Here is a 20,865-nt window from a genome sequence, read left to right as displayed (position 1 = left end):
GGTTGGTGCACGCGTTCAAACCCTCTTGTGCATGTGCACCATAGGTTGGCCGAGCCTACTATGCCCCCTTGATATATGTACTTGAGACTTTTCTATTTTTGGACAACTTTAGACTAGCTTAGAATTTCTCTCTCATATTTTAGCTTAGGTTAAGATCTTCTCTCTCTAGATCTAGGGTTAGTTTAGGAGTAGTTTTAGAGAGAGAAAGTGAGGGATTTAATTGGAGATTTGAGAGATTGAAGATTCAAGGTGACAATTGTATTAAAGATCTCCATAATCAATCAATGAGGATTCCTAACTCTATCTCATTTTATTGCTTTGTTTAATTTCATGTTTGTTTGGTTTGATTTTTATGTTTGATCTTGTTTAGTGTAATTTTTCTTCACATGTTATTGATTCTTGATTTCTTTAGTTGCTTGTTAATTAGATGATGATTCTTGAGTAATTGTTTGGTTAGGGATTGGGTGAAACTTGTATGATTGATTTTTTGTGATTAATTTGGGAATTATGTTGATTGTTTGTTGAGATTAAAGTGATTAATGGAAGTTTGCATGTGTGTAATTTGGTTAGGCCTTGAGAATTATGCTAGATTGCATGGCTATTTCTATTAATATGACCTGTTTAGGGGTATTTTTACCCCCTTTTTTTTAGATAAATAAGAGGCCAACAAGTGGCCTAATTATAAGCCAACACGTGGCATCCTGCTCAGCTAATATAGGCCAATAAGAGCATGACACGTTGTGGCCTAAAGAGAGATATTAGAAAATGAAAGGTTCAAAGCCCATTAAGGAAACATGCCTAACATGAAGGAAACCCTAATACACGTGTCAACCACGAATAAGGTAGCTGATCTTCCTATGTTATGAAACCCTAGGAGCATGAACTCCCACTCCCCTATAAATACCCCATCATTTCATGATGGAGAGAAGAACACACAATTCCTAAAGGCACTCTGCCCAAAAATATGCTCTCACTTCTCTCTACTTTCTCTCTCTAAAATTTCGTTTTCCGGTCACTAACTTGATCGTCGGAGGCGGATCTCCGGTAAATCGGAGATCCGTTGTTTTGCAGGTGTTCAGGCCGTACAAGTGTTGCATCCAGGATCTGTCTCCCGCGGGAATCCATACCCCCCTTCAGGAAATCACAAAATCCCTGAAACATTTAGCGCCGTCTGTGGGGAGACACATCTGGAATGGACGAACACCAAATCATGAAGTAGAGCCTTTGTTACTAATATAACCCAATGTGGGGGCAAAGTTGTAATAATCTCAGATTTTCGTCCTTAAGAGAATGGACGAACTCCTGTCTGAATGCAAGATGTGGGCGGAAAAATCAAACATCATTATTATGAATAGAAAAAAAAAGAAAGGGAAAAGTCGCCCAACTTATTTAATGTATGTATTGTAGCACTACTATTAGCACTATTATTATATTTATTTATATAATAATAGTTTGCATGGCAACCAGCTGTATACATGCAAATGTGCATATATAAATATATGCTCAAGGTATTGTACATACTGTATTACGTCTGTGAGGGGTGTATTCATCAAGTCCTATATTATTGCTTGGCTATGAAAGCTTAGAAGCCATCTTGCGCCCAATCATACGGCTCTAAGCTAAGGCTGCCCAGCCAATGGAGTTAATGCAAGCGGCCAGCAATGTATGCCACACAAGCAATGAAGGCTGGAAGAAATACAAACCTTGGTGGCTCAAAGTATAGCAACTCGGCACCTCCATGTTCAGCAAACTAGACAAGCTCTATGTGAAAAAGAGTAGTACAATGCCGAGTAGTTATGTAAGCTAGTACTTAGAGGCGGAAGATGGATGCCACTCTTAGTGCCATCAAAAGAGGAGCATGAACGTATGTACTATATACTCGGTCGGCAAGAATGCCGAGCTTATTATGCTGAGTGAATTACCGAAGCTCACCCTCAAGAACACAACAGCTAGGCAAGAATCTCGCGAGCATAGCTACTCGTACAGGGCAGCCAAGCAGCCTGTTCGAGCGAAATTGAGAAGCTTGCTTACATGAACATAGCTACTCGTACAGGGCAGCCAAGCAGCCTGTTCGAGCAAAATTGTAATGCTTGCTTACACAAGCATATCTACTCGTACAGGGCAGCTAAGCAGCTTGTCCGAGCAAAATTAAAACGCTTTCTTACACAAGCATAGCTACTCGTACAGGGCGGCCAAGCAGCCTGTACCACCAAAAAGACATAGGGCGTACGAGCCCTTAGAAATTTGCAAGTTGAGAAAATACTTGAAATTTCATGAGTGCGTCTGAGAGATAGCGTCAAAGGGCGACTCAATACCATTCAAGATACATAAAAATAAATAATACATATATATACAAAAGTATATAAGCCGAATGGCCAAGAATATTAAACAAGAAATGATTGAGTACACAAGTGGACGACTTCACTAAAGTCGTATACAAATCAAAGTTCAATACTTAAGCCTATACGTGTATAACAAATGAATGGGCAGCTAGCATGCATGTACAACAAATGGTTAGGCCATGCATATGACTTATTGTTGTATTATTAAAAAAAAAAACCCCAATCAGCACTATATATATACAGAATATGGATGGTGTAGACACCTACTTTTGGCCTCTTGTCCCGAAAGGAAGTGCGATGAAGTTACAAAAACCCGTTCTTCATGCTAGATCAAAGTTGAAGTGTTTATGGACTACGAAATGCATTATGAAGTAAGTTAAAATCCAGATTTGAGACCAAGCTATCTTAGAGCCTTGTACGATTACTAATTAGGCTTAAAACATGCTCATACATGTTTAAACTTGATTAATAACTGACCTAAATACGGCAAGTGGAATGATTCGATCTAATAAATCTTACATTGTTGAAAACCGATCCAAACAGATAAACTAACCATCATAATTCCGTGCATGGCCTATACATATGGATAGCCCTTTCAAAGATCTTTCCAACGGTATATTATAAGCCCAATTCCAAGCTAAAACTAAAAAGTTATGATCAAACCACTAAGTCGGGCCCTAAAACCGATACCCTTGCACTCTAACGGCCATATGTTTTGATTCATAAAAGATTTTAACCTAATTTTAACAAAATTGGAAAGTAGACATTCAGAGATTTCATATGATATCTCACACGCCTTAATCCGACTTCGCAATCAAAAGTTATGGAAGTTTAAAAAACGCGTTTTCGTATAAGGCAAACCGCACCGCGCGCAACAGTCAAAGTTGTGCACGCCAGCCGAGCGCAAGTCAAAGAGTTGCGCTGGGCATACCAGCATGACCCAGAGAGTTACGTGCGCCACCTGACGACACGGCTCTAAAACCCTTAACCTAGATTCCTACGCCTATAAATAGGGGTCTTCGTTCAAACCTAAAGGGGACCAAAAAATCAGAATTTTAACCCTAGCATTCTCAAAACCCTAATCTCTCAAGTTCTCTTACTATCATACTACTTTTTTTCTCTCTTCCCAAATACTTTCCAACCTTAATTGAATCCATTGAAGTCCTTGGATGTACAAAGAAGAAAGAAAGTCCATAAACGCATTAAACGGAGATTTAACATAAATGAAGAACGGTTAGTTTCCTAAGCACTTAGATAAATCACTTTTCTTTTATTGTTTAAATAACTTTAATTGAATAAATAGTGTTGTTTGATCACTTTTAACGAACTTTTAATTAATTTAATTCACATAGTATTCTTGTGTTAATCAAGACTAGAATTTGAATAATTAATTGATTGTTTTATCACCTAATTTAAGGCGAACATTGTTTATTTCTTGTTCTTTTCACGAATTTGATTAAACAAAGAATAACGACTTTTGCAATGTAATTCCTAAGTGATTAATGCTTGTAAATAAAATCAACTTATTTTTTAGGAGCCATGTTGCATATATTGTTTGGTAATAAAATTGTGAAAAGGGAAGAGTTCGTAGAGGTCGTACTAGGGCTAGGATAGCAATTCCCCCCTAAAGGGAACGTTATTTTAGTACCCTCGCTCCCGAACTCATTTCTGGTACACGTAGACCAATTTGGGCATGGGTAAACTTACGATTCGTGCTAAATATCCCTTGAACTCTACTTGGGAGAAAGGCATGAACGAGGTTTATGAGTTTTCCTAAAACTCATTAGCAACTCTTACTTGTTTCTTACAAAAAAAGCGTAATAATAGAATCAGTTCTAATTTAAGGTCCCCCAAACAGTCAGGAATTCAAATCCTAATACACTCTAACAAGTGTAAAGTCCTAGGCTTTTAAAGGGCCCTAGGCATTTAAGGAGAAAGATCCCTTACGATGGGAACACCCTCCTTACAGTGGCGACTCCACTGGGGACTTAGAGGTTACAAGATTATTTCTTTGTTATGGTTCAAGGTTTCCAACACTAGGTTACCTATGGGTTGTAATGAGAACTAACTTGGATAATCTCTAGTTAGAGAGCGAGACTTGAACGCATATATCTTCCTTTTTAACAAAAGTAAAAGCTAAACAAGAAACATTGCATCATGCATAATCATAGCACACTTTAACCATTGGGGATTGGCTCATTGACTAGGGGCTGCCAACACTAGGCTTCTATCCCGAAATCAATAACAATCATCTCACCCATATCGCCAACAAAATGTTGGGAGGGCTATCTCATGGGTCAACACGTTGAGTGATTGATTCGTGCATCGTCCCTTAAGATATGGTACCTTTGGACACTGATAAAGGAATAATCGCGTTGTTAGACAACTACACCTAAATCAAATACAATTTATAATACTCGACTTATCCTAATACAAGTATATGGAAAGAAGAGGGGTCGAACCACAGGGAGAAGCACATAAACACCGCATCCATCACTAGACTTTAAGCTATCTCGGGACAAAGGACAGGAATGACTAAGAGATTAAACTAAAGGTAAAACGAGTTAAAATCAATATAACTAAACACCAAGGGAAATGGGTAGATGTAGATGCCGCTTGATCATGCAATAACATAAAAGCAAATCAATAGTGAACTAAACATGTGTGAATATCGAAATAAGGTCCAATCTAACCGCCTTCCGGGGTTAATTGGTTTCTCCTAACATAGCCTCTATGTTTCCACACTAGAACCATATATTGGGAGGTGCAATAAAAGAGCAATCGATAGTAATGAACCTTAACTAAGTCAACTTCCGTTCCTTGTTAGCAAAGATTCACCTTTAATCAACCAACAATGTGCACTTGCAAGAAGATCAAAGAATATCAAGCATGCAAAGATTTTAATCACAATTAACTTAATCCCAATATTATAAACATGAACAATTAGCAACTATGCCATCCCCACACCCTTGGCTAAGTGACTACTCACAAATCATGTTGAAAACAATATCAATCACCAAATCAATAAGCATCAACATGATCAATAAGCAAAGAAGGAAAATCAAAGTAAACAAACAAAATTAAATGCAAAGGTAAAGAGAAAGAGTAAGAGATTGCTCATTAATTGAATTTGAAGATCTACAAAAGATTAAACAAGCTTCTTCTTCAAAATCCAAGTTCATCAATGAAGAAATCTACACTTTCTCTCCCTACCAAATGAAGACTAATAGTGTTTCTCTTTCTAGATTAAGCTAAAAAAAGAATGCAGAAAATTAAAACTAAGTTAATTTAAAATTCTTCAAAACATTCTCAAAAATGGGACTTATATAGTCCGTACACAGCTAGCTGAAGTAAGGGAGTGGTCCGACCGAACACTGGGAAGGTTCGGTCGGACTACAGGGTAGGTTCGGTCGAACTCCCCTGATCCTGGTCAGGTCGAACTTCTAAGGTTCGACCACTCCTGTAAAATCGCCAAAATGCAGCTCGACTCTGCCTCTGCGGTCGACCGGACAGTGGAGCAGGTTCGGCCACACCCTGGTTCGACCGCACCTTCAGGGGGTTCGGCCGAACCTCTCCTTAACCTTGCTTATCTTCAGCTTTCCTTGAACTTTTGGCTTCCTCCTCTTAAAGACCTCGGTTCCTACAAAGAATAATCATGGAAATCAAAGTAAAGAGTAGGAAAAAGGGCAAAATCTAGGAAAGAAGATGCATAAAGGGAAAGGGAACTAAGTGCAAAGAAAAGCATGTAAACAAGCCGCAAATGTAGGAAAATGACCATCAAAATGAACCTTAATCGTGGCATAAATGCCACTCATCAGACACCCAAGCCTTGACCTTAGAATAGCATTGTATGCTTTGACGATCCCTTTTATGTGCTTATGTGACTATATGAATATGTGCTTATTATATGCTTCGTGTCTAATCTAATTAATTCCAACTTGTTACCTAGAGATATTAAAAAAAATTGTAAAAACATTGTGCTTCGATTTAAAAAAAAAAAAATTGTCGAACGTACCAGGTGGCACACACAACTATTTAAGTTGCGCGCGCCCTCCAAGCGCAAGTTCAGAAGTTGCGCGCAAACCCTTCGCGCAACTCTATGTCTTGCGCTCGCCCACTGTTCAACGTTGACTTTGAATCATTACGAGAAATGTCATATGGAGAAAACGATATTACTGCTTCAAGGTTAATCGTTAAGTAGGTGCTAAAAATATCTCTTTGGCTAAACGTTGTCTAACTTAATTACTTTTATTTTGAGCGCCTTTTTTTTCAAAAAATCCAAAAAATTGTTTTTATCGTTCATTTTGCGTTTTCGCAAATATATATATATATATATATATATATATATATATATATATATATATATATATATATATATATATATATATATAGCTACCCTTGAAGTTGCACTTTCCACCTTAGCGCAAGATGGAAAATTGCGCGCGGTAATTTTTTTATTATGATGATTTGTTTACGTACTTTATAATTGAACTAATGACATTACTTCTTATGAGGTTCGTCATTAGAAGATCGCATCCCTTAATAGGACGTCATCAATATGTTTATTCTTAAACGTACCTATTTTCGTGTTCATCATTTTTAGTTGTAATTGATAAACCTTGATTTAAGAATATAATTTATTTACCTCTTCTATGGTTTAAAAAGAAAATCCCGAGAACCTTACTTGGGATGATTTCCTCACACGAAAAAAAAAAGAGAAATAGAACGAAAGGAAAAAAAAAAACTTTCTTAAAAAATAAAAATAAAAAAAAAAAGAAAAAAAAAGAGTATGATACAAGAAAATTATTGTTCTAAAAAAAAAAAGAGAGAAGATAATGAATGATAAAACCGAGAAAATGATTTAATGATTTCTTGGATTTTACATTCGGAGGCCATCATTCTTTTTAAGCAAATAGTAATATATTATCCTATAAAGATGAGCAATATGAGAATCATATTTAAAAAAAAAAAAAAAAAAAAAACGATATAGATCTCTATTGCAATCTAAATGATCAACAAATACCATAGTATATTTGATCATTTAAAGGAGTGTGTTTGGGTCGATAAATATTCTAAAATTTGATGAGCATTTTTAATCCAACTTTCTTGTCTTTCTCTTCTACCTTTTTCGAAAACAATTCATTTAAAATAAAATCCTTACATGATTACCTTGTTGAAGTCAACACACATCATGACATTCCATTAATGATTGTTCATGAATTTTTTACATTCTTTATCAACAAACTTGCTTAAAGTGAATTCATATTACAAGGATTAAAAAAAAAGAAATAAAACAATCATTTTGACTTTGATTCATTCTTTAATTGCTTGGCAGAAAAGGTTTAAGTGAACGCGCTCAATTTCTCGTGATACACATTACTAGGTCATATTCCACATTCGCATACTAGTCCAATCATGGGTGACAAAGCAGCATTGGAGAAACTTAGAAAGGAACTCCAAAACCTTAAGGCCCTGCGAGAAGAAGAAGCCCACATGAAGGCTCATAAAAAAGCAGAAAAGGCTAAAATAAAAGCAGAGAAAGAAAAAGAAAACATTCTGCAAGAAAAAGCAAGAGCCGAAAGAGTAGAGGCCTTGGAGAAACTTGTCCTTCGAGCTAACTCAGGGAATAAGTACTTTAATTATGAGCTTGCACCACAACATAGTGGCAAGACTCTCCCAGAAAAGTTCTTGACTACGGATTTGCCAACCTTTAAGGTTACAGACAATCCTAGGACTCACTTAATGAGTTTTATTGGAATTATGGCATTGAAAGGGGTTGAGCATAGCTTATATGCATGTACTTTTCCTCTTTCATTGGACCCAACTGTTAGATCATGGTTTTATAACCTCGATGCAAAATAAACTTCCACTTGGAGTGACGTTGTAAAAGCGTTTTTAGGCCAATATGGAGACAACATCGAGCTCACAACTACCTTCTGCGATCTTGAATTGCTTAAGTACGAGGAAGAAGACGGCTGTATTGACTTCTTTTCCAGGTGGCGATTAAAGGCTGCTCTTCTTTCACAAAGACCTCCGGATCATGAACTTGTCCCAAAGTTCATAGACAATATGTCTCCACCATACAAGTGCCATTTACAATACCTTGGTTTAGACACATTTCAAAAGGTCTATACTGTGGGAACATTAATTGAAAGGGACTTGATAAATGAAACCATGAATCGTATAGATGGACTAGATTTTTAGAGAGGATTTCACCTACGTTGGAAACAGAAAAAGCTCGAAAACACAATCTCAAGAAGTTGTCAACAATTCAAGATGTAGCACCCTAGGTCTTGTTTTGTTTCTTTCCTTTTATGATAGACTAAGAGATTCATGCTGTCGAATCTACTTATTTTGTACTCTCATTGATGAATAAAAAAATTATATTTTCAAGTACTTCTATTGTGTTCTCTTTTCAATCTTTTTATTGTTATTGGCTCAAATTAAATGAAACATATACATACCAACAGGCAATATCAAAAAGGCATACATACTCAACACTTTAAGAATCTTGATGAGTTTTGGCTTACTAGATTTATCGAATGAAAAAATACCCTTCTTTGGCCCACAAAGAAAGGATAGGTTGATTTCACCAACACAAGAGGCAACTTGAAACTTCACAAAGATAATCCCATGTTCTTAACCTTAGAGAAAATCCATCTTTTTGGCAGCCCTTTTGAGCCTCGTCAGTTGAGCCTTAGTTATTTAACCTACCTTATTCCATACCTTGGGATGGGAATGGTGCAAAGAGATACAAATAGGAAATTGGGGGAACGTAACATAAGAGGGGGACACAAAGTTAGTCTAAACCCAAAGACCCAATGAAAAAGAAAGAAAAAATCGTTCTAAACCCAAAAAAAAACTTGTCAAAAAAAAAAGAAAAAAAAAAGAGAGAGGGCGAGGAAAAGGCACCTAATGTAGGATTTGCCACACAGAGCAGAAAGGTTTTAATTTGAGAAGCACCAAATGTAAGGGATTTTGGGAGTATACTTGATCCTGTCCATTCTTCATAACCCCAAGCCTAGCCACGTTACAACCTTGGAAAGGCCCTTCTTGAGGTAGACCCAAACCATTTACCAAAATCATCATTCCATGAAAATATGGCCAACCTTAGGCCTTTGCACATATGGACCTACTATTGAGTAGTCATGCCCATAAAATGCATGAAGTGTTGAGTTATGATTACAAAATCATATAAAAAAATCAAATGATTTGGATGATTTGATAGCCATTGGCTTGATGACACCATTTCAGTAAAGCAACCGAATTAAACTAAATTCGATTTTTTCCATATCTTTTGCCAAGAAAAATGAGATGACCATCACTTTAAAAAACAATCATCTTATTTTCTTTTCATAATAGGGCTATTTATTACCAAGGTGATTCAAGTTCTATATACATTGCCTAGAAAGAAAATGAGTTAATGCAGTAAATTGATTTGATATATTGACAGCATCGACGTCAACTTTAGATTTCTTTTACCACTCTTGAGGATTGGTCTTCTCACTTATCATGAGCAACTAATATGTCCGCCTGCGTGGGATTTCTTCATCCTCTCTAAGCAAGGAACATTGATTAAACATGATCGCTACATGAAAAAATGATCGTTATCGCTATTACGCGTATACCTCACTGCCAAGTCATCACAATGATTCAACTATTAAGTCAATAATCCTTGCTTTCGGAAACATGTCTAATTCTCTTTCTTTATTCTTCTACGGGAAAGTTGGATTCCCCTTCCCTTTTATGCAAATCCGTCTTTTTTGTTCATTTCTTTTTTGGGGGGTAAGTCGGGATGATCCCTCCCATTTGGCAACTAAAATACTTGAAAAATAGTATAATTTTTTCGCTCTTTGCCTCAAACTGGGGGCTAAATAAGCCTGGACATCCCCACTTCTCTCTATTTACATATTTGAACACGCTATTTATTCTGCGAAATCAATGTCATGCAAAGCTTATTACGAACCATCTTAATCGCTTTAAATGACAAAGGGAAGAATACCACTTTCTATTATTTGACCAAAATAATTAATTATGTTACTTGATCAAACAATTCATGATAAACATATGCAATATTCCACAAATTAAAAATACAAATCTTGGGGTTTCAAATAAACATGAGAAATATCCCCTAGCATGTGTTTACATGAATTGCAAGAGCCACCTAAGGTTACATTTGGGGGCTACAAAAATATAGGTCTCACCTCAACTTTCGTTTGGAAATAAGACCATATTTTGGAAAGTGATTAGAACGATTTTATAAAATATTCTAACACTCCACCAAACCTAAGTTTGATAAACATTCATTTTCAAAATACGGTGCTTATTTAATTGAAAGAACTTCACTTTCAATTAGCAAAATATGACAATGATGACAAACACTAAAAAGAAAAACATAAACAAAATTAGATATACGAAAGTTTGCTCACATTTTCATATTTTTGTTGAAATAAGATGCAAATTACAACTTACCTTCATCAATCTTGGACAAAAAAGTCACACTCAATTACGAGCTAGACTTTTCTTTCCATTTTAGGTTCAGTTTTGAAAATAATATGATTATGTATTTTGCCTACTAGAAGAGTTGCTTCATTTTATTTTCAAAACAAACTTTCATAAAATTTAATGGACCCCCTCAAAATTTTGAACTCTAGTCCGAAATAACATGTTTCTAAAAAAATAGTCTTCAAAATTTCCCTTTTGAATTTTTTTTTTTTTTCATTTTCTCAAATAAATAAATTTTCAGATTTTCAATAACCGTATGGATAATACATGTATATACATAAATATTTCCAAAAGGAACAAACTAAGATTCGACTTCTTCTTGACTCGAACTTGTTCTCGCCTAGTCATCCTGTGAATATTGGCTTAGGGATGGTAAACGAACCACCTACAAGACCAAAATCAAAGATTGATAAGAACTATGAAATATTTGATGTTCTAAATCAACTTTGAGAATAAAATCACCGCAATGATCTTTACAAACGTTTAGATATTAGGTAAGATTACTAAACCTTAAATACAATTGTATTTGGTTTGTAAACAAGCAAAGAACTAACATGCTTTCTTGAACACGACTTTAACTCAAATGCGAAAGCCATGTCATTGTCCTAAATATCTCAAAACAAAAATAAGATATATACATGAATGACCTAAACAATAGCAAGTCATTAGAACTACCCCAAATTGGGGGCTCCAAGACTTGTGAAATAGCAAGAATGCACTAACCCGACACATGGGGGTTCCAATATCCACAAAAAACAAAATGAGATATTCATGTCATTCGAGCTACTTTCGAGAATCGCCTAAACTACAAATGGTTTACGTAGATCTCGAGCCTTACAATTTTCAAATGCATCACAATGATTTAATAATCATTTTGTTCCTTTGAAAACTAAGTTCGCAACTAAACTTGTCCATAGAAACAAACTACAAACATAAAACATATTCGAGTCATTTTCAAGTTCATCTTTAAAAACTAATCTTAGTGCATAATTGTTGTTTCGATACTTCAATTTACTCTAAAGGTTAGAGAGTATGACTAGTATAGTGCAAAAGAAACAAAATCATGAGTTTCAAAATAGAATTCAAATGCATACAACATACTTGCTCATACGAAAGTTTAGTACTCAGTCATTCATCATAAAAATTGTATCAAAACACTTTATTAACATAAGACAAACAATTTCATGAGTTAGAACAAGAGACTCCTAAATTCTAAATAAGAGCTCTTCATTTTTCTCCATTGTTTCACACAAGGAGGATAACATCTACTTTCTCGAGCTTCAAATCAGTAGCAAAATTTGAACTCAAAAGAAAGAATTCGAAAGTAGCGAGAATAGAGGAAAAAAATTGAACAACATTTCATTTTCCCTCTTACTTGTTCCGACGAACGACCAATATTACTAGACTTAGAAAATTTCATTTGTTAAAACTATGAATGGTCGAAAACGATTTTTAACACACTCATTTAAACGTTTCAAAGATCCTAGTTGTTGTAACAATCAGACAAAACACGGGATTTCCAGACCCATTTCAAGCAACACGAAAGGGTCTAATTATTAAGCAAGTCATCAAAGTCACCCAACACTGGGGGCTACAACATTCGAAAATATAAAATGGGGGCTTACAAGCCCAAAATATAACCAAGCTACACCAGTTCGATGATGTCTTCAAGAATTTCCTAAACTAACTAGTTTGGTGCAAATCTTGAAATCACAGTTTTATAAGTGAATAATAATAACTATCGGTTATTTTTATCATTATTAAAACCAATTTTGTAACTTAGGCATGAAAAAAAATAAACATGAGTCGCAAGAACAACACTACCACAAAAACAGGAATAATTAACACACAATACACAACTGTCAAGTTGCATAGGCGTTCTCTAGAATTATACAGAGCGCCTATGTAAGATAAGCGCTTAGTATGTTAAACCTATAGAGCGCCTATCAAAGTTAATCGCTCTATTTGATACATACAAAATTTTAACTAGACAATATAGAGCGCCTCTCTTGGTTAATCATTCTATAAGTATTACAAAAAAATTAAAAAAAAAAAAAAAAAAAACCGTGTATACCACTAAGTCACTAACCCTAACTCCTTTCCTCTCAATCAAGCCGTCACTTCTCTAATTTCTTATTTCATTCCACATCTCCCTTCTCTAACCCTTACTCCTTCTCTGAGTTCTCTCCTCTAAGTTCTAACTTCATCCCTCAATTACACCATGTTCTACTACCATCATCACCTCCAAGGCTCCAACCCGCAGTAGATTAAAGCAAATCAAAACCCTCGTTCATCACCATCATGGCAGCCCCTTCAACCTTGGTTTGTCCGCGGTGGGTTGATCTAAATCTTTCCATGAACTAACGCCGTCGATCGAGCCGGAGAAGCCTAATTTTGTGTTCAAATTTCAATGTACAAATGTTGCAATAAAACTCGTTGAGAAGTCTATACATGCAATAAGGTATATCAAGATTAGTCTCATTTGTGTTCTAATTTCAATGTTCAAATTTGTTTTTTGGTTGTTTTAAAGTGATTGATATGATTTTTTTTTTTTTGGCTTTTTTTCCGATCTAAAGTTCATGATTTCATTCTTTTTCAGATATCTGATCAGATTTTTATTTTAATATTTCGTTTTACTTCTCAATTGTTTTATATCTGTGGGTTTTTGGTGCAGTTTCTCCGTGGGTTTGGTTTTCAAGTTATAACCTTTGATTTTATCAATTTTCTATCGATATTTTACTTTAGATTTTATTCTAATTCGAATTCTAATTTCATTTTATCATTTCGTTTTAAGTCTCAATTGTTAATTTTAAATCTCAAACTTCTGATTTACACCTTTAGATTTGGTTTAATTTTTATTCTTTGTTAAGTAAATTGGAGTACTCACAATAGAAATAATTATGTATCGTTTTTTTATTTTTTTTATTTTTATTGCAGTGTTGGTTCTTGGTTGTTGTTTTGATTTTTGGGTGGTTGATTCGTGAGCAGGGGTGTGGGTTGCGGCTGCTCTGATTGTAGTGGTGGTTGTCTGAATTGTTGCTGCAGAAATTAGAACGCGGGTGCAAAGGAGGTGGTTGTATCGCTGATTGGGGCGATGCTTGGAGGTGTTGTTGGCGTTTGGTGTTAAATTAATTGTTAATAGCAGTGGTGGTCATCTAAACTTGTACTAGCAATAAAATTGTTTTTATAATTCATTATGGTGTTTTATTAATTTTCCATGTGTACTATAGCTTAATTGTATCAATATTCCTTTTTTTTTAATGTAATCAATATTTCGTATGATTTTTTTATTAAACGATGTAATCAAATGCGAATTGAGTATCATACTTCGTATATATAAGTACTAGTCTTTTATTTATCACGGAATGCAGTTATTATTGTTATTACTAGTTATTAATTAATTAATAATTAATAATAATAATAATAATAATAATAATAATAATATTTTTTTAATAAAAAATAAGGAAAACAAAACTGTCATCTACTATAGGCGTTCTGAAACTATACAAATAGAGAACACTTTTCCTAAGATGACAGTTCTGTTTTCCATGTTGTTATATATTTTGTACATAGTATAAGAATCGTCTATTCAAGATAGGCATTTTGTATTGTAATGTATACAGAACGCCTCAAATAGGCATCTAGTATACTTTATAAGGCACCCTAGTTGAAAAACGCCTCTAAAGTGTTCTATATTGCCTATTTCAAGCGTTCTCTTTTGCTTATTTTGTGGTAGTGCAATTTCATGCTATTATCAAAGTTCAAAATTTCATTTATAATTTTAATGCATAATTGTTATTCTAAACAATTCCATTTACATTAAAATTAACAAGTATAGTATAAGTGAGCAAAAAAGAGATATAAAGTTCAAACACAAATTCAAAATTAAAATGAACAAAAGAAAAACACATATATGCTTGTACATGCTCATATAGGATCAATGCTTTACCACTTCACATGAAATTTGTTGCAATATACTAAACATGTCACAACAAAACAAACAAATTGATGAAAACAAGTCGAATAAAAAACCCCAACTTCTAGTTAGGATTCTTCATTAGGCTTTCTCCATTTTATTGACCAAATTCAAAGACTGGTAAAATAAAAGGAGCAAGATTTACTTTCCTTAGCTTCAAACGACAACCAAAAATGGAAAGAGATCAAAATTGGAGAAAAAGGAGAAGAAGAGAGTGAGCTGCAGATCGCGCTTCTCCAACTCTTTTTACTAATTAAAAAGTTGTGCGCAACTCATCAAGCTGCGCGTGGCATCTCAGCGAAACCTAGTTTCTTGCGCGCGCCTGCCAGCGCGACCTACTAAGTTGCGCGCGGACACTGGTCAATTAAAAGACCGGTACCCAGATTTCAACCCGTTTTAAACTTTTTTCCCAACGGTTTTGTACGTTGTTAGACGTAATAACGCGCGAATCATCGAAATCTTTTAATTGTTTTGCATCAGTAGTTTCTTTTCTTCTTTGTTAGCTTTTTGCATCATCCTGCATGCACACCATGCTTTGTGCCTTCCCTAAGCATACGGTTTGGGCGTTTTTCGTGAGCGTGTCTTAAGACGTTTCGTAGTGGTGCTTTACGTAAAAGCTCCCATAGACAGGTTTGTCATTTCACTGTACTGACTTTAGAAATGTCACGTTCTTTTCTTTCTTTTTGGCGATCACAGCAAAAAGGATGGTGTTATCATACAGCGTAAAATTGTAAGGTGTTATCATACAGCGTAAAAATGTATGGCGTAGGTGTTGCGTAAAATTTCACCTCTTTCCAGCCAACGTGATCTACTTCTCGTAACTAAAACAGTAGAATTTCTTTACTTTCTTTCTTTCTTTAGGCGTTAGCTAAAACGAGTCGGCTGGCGCGCCGAATCATTTGAGAACAGACACTTCTTGATTGGAAGCAAATACGGTAGTTAGTGAGCTTATTGACTTACCGGACAGTTAGGGTGTCCGTCCACCCCCTGCATAAAGAGCGATGTGCGATGTCGAAGCAAATACGGTAGCTAGTGAGCTTACTGGCTTACCAGACAGTTAGGGTGTCCGTCCACCCCCTGTATAAAGAGCGACGTGTGATGTCGCATCCATTTAGGCACGTGCCCCCAGTCCTGAGACACGTATTTTTCATCTTGTGGACAAAACTGCTGAGAGAGTTTCCGATTTTGTTCTCTCTCGCTAAATTTGGATACATGCCTCCAGTCCTGAGACAAGTATTTCTATCTTGTGGACATCAAATACTGCATTTTGACAAGCGAGTGTCAAAGACTTTATTCACGTGTTAGGCTACGAATGCCGAAACACCTCCCCTTTATCATCTTTTTAACTTGTTAAAATCAGGCTAAAGTTTCAATGACATATCGAGGGACTTTAGACCAACGATGCCATAATTGAGAGGATATCATCCCTTTTAATCCTTTTTTACCGATTTCTTCTCATGACTTGACATCACCCAGGACCGCCTTTACTTGTAAAAGCGTTCTACATTTACAAAGGATCAATTTAGATTCTTTAGCGTGTTAAGACTAGAAAATGCTTTTTCCAGCCTTAATAGCTACTTGTCTCAAACACTTAGCGAATCAAGGATCGTTTCGACATCCTTAACATTTCTGAAAGATTATCTATTCTTAAAGAACTTCGCAGAATGAGTCTCGGATTTATTTCCTTGACTACTTTGATCCTCGTCTATTCTAGACTCGATCAAAGTGCGGGCTAACTGTAGACACCTAATTTTGGCCTATTGTCCCGTAAGGAAGTGCGATGATGTTACAAAAACCCGTTCTTCATACTAGATCAAAGTTAAAGTGTTTATGGACTACGAAATGCATTATGAAGTAAGTTAAAATCCATATTTGAGACCAAGCTATCTTAGAGCCTTGTCCGATTACTAATTAGGCCTTAAACGTGCTCATACATGTTTAAACTTGATTAATAACGGACCTAAATGCGACAAATGCAATGATTCGATCCAATGGATCTTACATTGTTGAAAATCAATCCAAACAGATAAACCAACCATCATAATTCCGTGCATGGCCTATACAGGTAGATAGCCCTTTGAAAGATATTTCCAAAGGTATATTATAAGCCCAATTCCAAGCTAAAACGAAGAAGTTATGATCAAAACACTAAATCGGGCCCTAAAACCGACACCCTTGCACTCCAACGGCCATATCTTCTGATCTATAAAATATTTTAATCTAATTCCAATGGCATTGGAAAGTAGACATTCAGATCTTTCCAATGATATCTCACACGCCTTAATCCAACTTATCAATCAAAATGTATGGAAGTTTAAAAAACGTGTTTTCGTATAAGGCAAACCGCACCGCGCGCAACAGTCAGAGTTGCGCGCGCCAGGCAATTCAAAGAGTTGCGCTGGGAATACCAACGTGACTCAGAGAGTTGCGCGCGCCACCTGACAGCGTGGCTCTAAAATCCTAAACCTAGATTCCTACGCCTATAAATAGGGGTCTTCGTTCAAACCTAAAGGGGACCGAAAAATCAGAATTCTAACCCTAGCATTCTCAAAACCCTAATCTCTCAAGTTCTCTTACTATCATACTACTTTTCTTCTCTTTTTCCAAATACTTTCCAACCCTAATTGAATCCATTTAAGTCCTTGGAGGTACGAAGAAGAAAGAAAGTCCATAAACGCATTAAAGGGAGATTTAACATTAAAGAAGAACGGTTAGTTTCCTGAGCACTTAGATAAATCACTTTTCTTTTATTGTTTAAATAACTTTAATTGAATAAATAGTGTTGTTTGATCACTTTTAAAAAACTTTTAATTAATTTAATTCACATAGTATTCTTGTGTTAATCAAGACTAGAATTTGAATAATTAATTGATTGTTTTATCACCTAAGTCAAGGCGAACATTGTTTATTTCTTGTTCTTTACACGAATTTGATTAAACAAAGAATAACGACTTTTGCGATGTAATTCCTACGTGATTAGTGCTTGTAAATAAAATCAACTAACATAGTTTTTAGGAGCCACGTTGCATATATTGTTTGGTAAAAAATTATGAAAAAGGAAGAGCTAGTAGAGGCCGTACTAGGAGTAGGATAGCGATCCCCCTTAAAGGGAACATTATTTTAGTACCCTCGCTCCCGAACTCATTTCTGGTACACGTAGACCAATTTGGGCATGGGTAAACTCATGATTCGTGCTAAATATCCCTTAAACTCTACTTGGGAGAAAGGCATGAACGAGGTTTATGAGTTTTCCTAAAACTCATTGGCGACTCCTACTTGTTTCTTACAAAAAAAGTGTAATGATAGAATCAGTTCTAATTTAAGGTCCCCCAAACAGTCAGGAATTCAAATCCTAATACACCTAACAAGTCTTAAGTCCTAGGCTTTTAAAGGGCCCTGGGCATTTAAGGAGAAAGACCCCTTACGATGGAAACACCCTTCTTACACATGGCAAGTTGAGAAATTATAAATATAATATACGCACATGTGCATGTATATTTATATATTCATATGTATAATACTTTATACACTATTTTGTGAGTTGCATACTAACAAGGCACTACATATACTATTAAATACATGCGACAGCAAGTTACATGCATCATGCAACAACATATATACCGACCAGCAAGCAATAAGCAAATGCAGCTAAGCACGATAAAAATGCCGGATGAAATGCAAAAGTTGGTGGCTTAAAGAATAGCAACTCGGCATGAGCAGCCTACAAGCTCAAATGCCGAGCATGGCTACAATCTACAACTTACAAGCTTAGAGCATGGCTGCTTAAGGCATGAATGCCGAACCCCCTCATGCCGAGTAAAAAGTTGAAGCTCACTCCCATTAGGATCATAGGTCGGCACATGTGAGATCAAACTCACCTTCGAGCTTTGAATCGGCATTTCGAATCGGCATTCATGGCCGAGCGAAAGTGCCAAGATTGCACCAAAGGGAGTAGCTGCGCGGCTTACAAACCTCACCCCTGAGGATCCACACGGCACTCATGCCGAGTGAATTATATTCTAAGCTTTGTTAAAGACAAGCTGCTCGGCCGCCCATGTCCCATGATCCTAGTTGCTAGGTATATTCTGGCCGAGCTCCGTATGAGGGCAACCTTACCTCTTTGTTTTTAGGCGGCTTACAAAGTAGGCTTGCATATTCATACAAAGCGGCATAATTCGGAGTACCCCTCATTGCCGAGCTACAAGCTTAGCAAGCACCGATAGAACGGCACTACTGTAAGGTGCTAAAGTTCTATAATTGCCGAGTGATACTACATTACAAAGAATGATGCAGCAAAGTCAAATGGCCATATATATATGTTATATGTGATGTAAAAAGGAAAAAATAAAAATGAAATATGAAATGTTGTTAATAATAATTTCATACTATGAAAATTATTATTAAATGAACATATTTGTTATGTACGAGAGCAGCAAATAAAGTGAAGCTCTTGCAAAGTTCTAAGATACTCCACGCACCTCATGGAACGATAGTGGGCCGAGTAATTTTTGAGAGCTTATCTGCATCCATATAGCTGTTTAGTGCAAAAGATAGAGCTTCATGAGAATGCATCCTCTCCTCCATGCCGAGGGAAATATCGAAGCTTATTGTCAAGCCAACATACAAAAATTTAACAGTCAAGTGCCGAGTTCAGTGTGAGGAGGCCCTCAACTTGGTACTAGCAAGTAGCGAAGATGCCGGCTCTAATCCATCTCCATGAGAGTATGATCATATGAGCAGCCTGGCCGAGTTGATGTCCGAGCAAAGCTTGCCGAGCTGCCATCCACCAAAGCTTCACCTTTTCACTTCTAAGCAGCAGAATGGTGGCAGCTTTGTTGGCCGGATAAAATCTCAAAGCATGCCCTCGAAACTATATCTACTCGGCCCCTTGTTTCTACATAATATGGATGGCCGAATAAAAATACAAAGGTCACCCTTGCAAGCATAGGAACTCGGCCAAAGGAGCATGGCCGAGCAACAAGCTGTCTGGCCGAGCTGCCCGTCAAAGACATATCATGTTCTTGATTCTAGGAGGCCATCAATCTGTCCGAACTGCTTGTCCGAGTGAAATGAGAAAGCTTGTCCGAGTGAAATGAGAAAGCTCGCCCTCGCAAGTATGCCTGGTCGGCCATGGAAGGGTGTCCAATCTGCCCTTTAGAGAAGCATCATGTCTCCAATTTTGTTCGGCCAACACTTTTGCCGAGTGAAATGCGAAAGCTTGCCTTCTCAAGCATAGCAGCTCGGCACTCACCTTCTATGAGCTTAGCTGCTCAGTTTTTTGGCCGAACACCATGTGAGAAAGCAACGGCCGAGTTGCATATGAGCAAAGGCCAACCTCTTTGTTTCTTAACGGCCATCTTGGAAGAAGAAATGGCAAAGCTCTCATGCTCACATGATTTATATCATACGAAAGCTAGTTGGGCAATGAAAGCAACAAACTAAAAGCTATCATGATTATATCATGATTTCCTAATACAATTATAATTATTTTTAATCCAAGAATTATTATTTAATATCAAGAAAGGTGAATGGCATATGATGCCATCACCACATGAAGGCATGTGTCGAATTGCCATGCAAGCTGTCCGAGCATTATAATGCCGAATATATAGTGGGCATGCTCCATTACATGGGAAGTTTATTCCAAAAAGATATTATGATAACAGTTTATCATAAAGACATATAATTATTTTTATGTCTGATATGATGATACATAGTGAAGAAAAATGCTACATTTCGCTACAATTATTAGTGAAAACGTAGAAGTTGCATTACTATATAAATTTCCTCTTCTAGGAGCTCAAGTCAATCGATATTAAGGTCACTCTGCCACTGTTTGAGAGCAAGCTTGAGTTCATAATTTTCGAGAAAAATTAGAGAGCAAGCTAACCAAAACGGCTCTTGATTTACGCCGATTGATATGCTTAAGATCGCTCTTCACAGCATAGGTACTCGGCAAAGCTAGGCATGCTGGCCGAATGAAATAGGTAACCTCACCCATGCAAGCATAGGAACTCGACCAAGCTAATGAGCAGCCTGACG

Source organism: Chenopodium album, chromosome 11 (assembly GCF_948465745.1).
Source record: "Chenopodium album chromosome 11, dcCheAlbu1.1, whole genome shotgun sequence".
Taxonomy (NCBI): Eukaryota; Viridiplantae; Streptophyta; class Magnoliopsida; order Caryophyllales; family Amaranthaceae; genus Chenopodium; species Chenopodium album.
The sequence above is the reverse complement of the archived record's forward strand: the minus strand, read 5'-3'. Positions refer to the sequence as shown.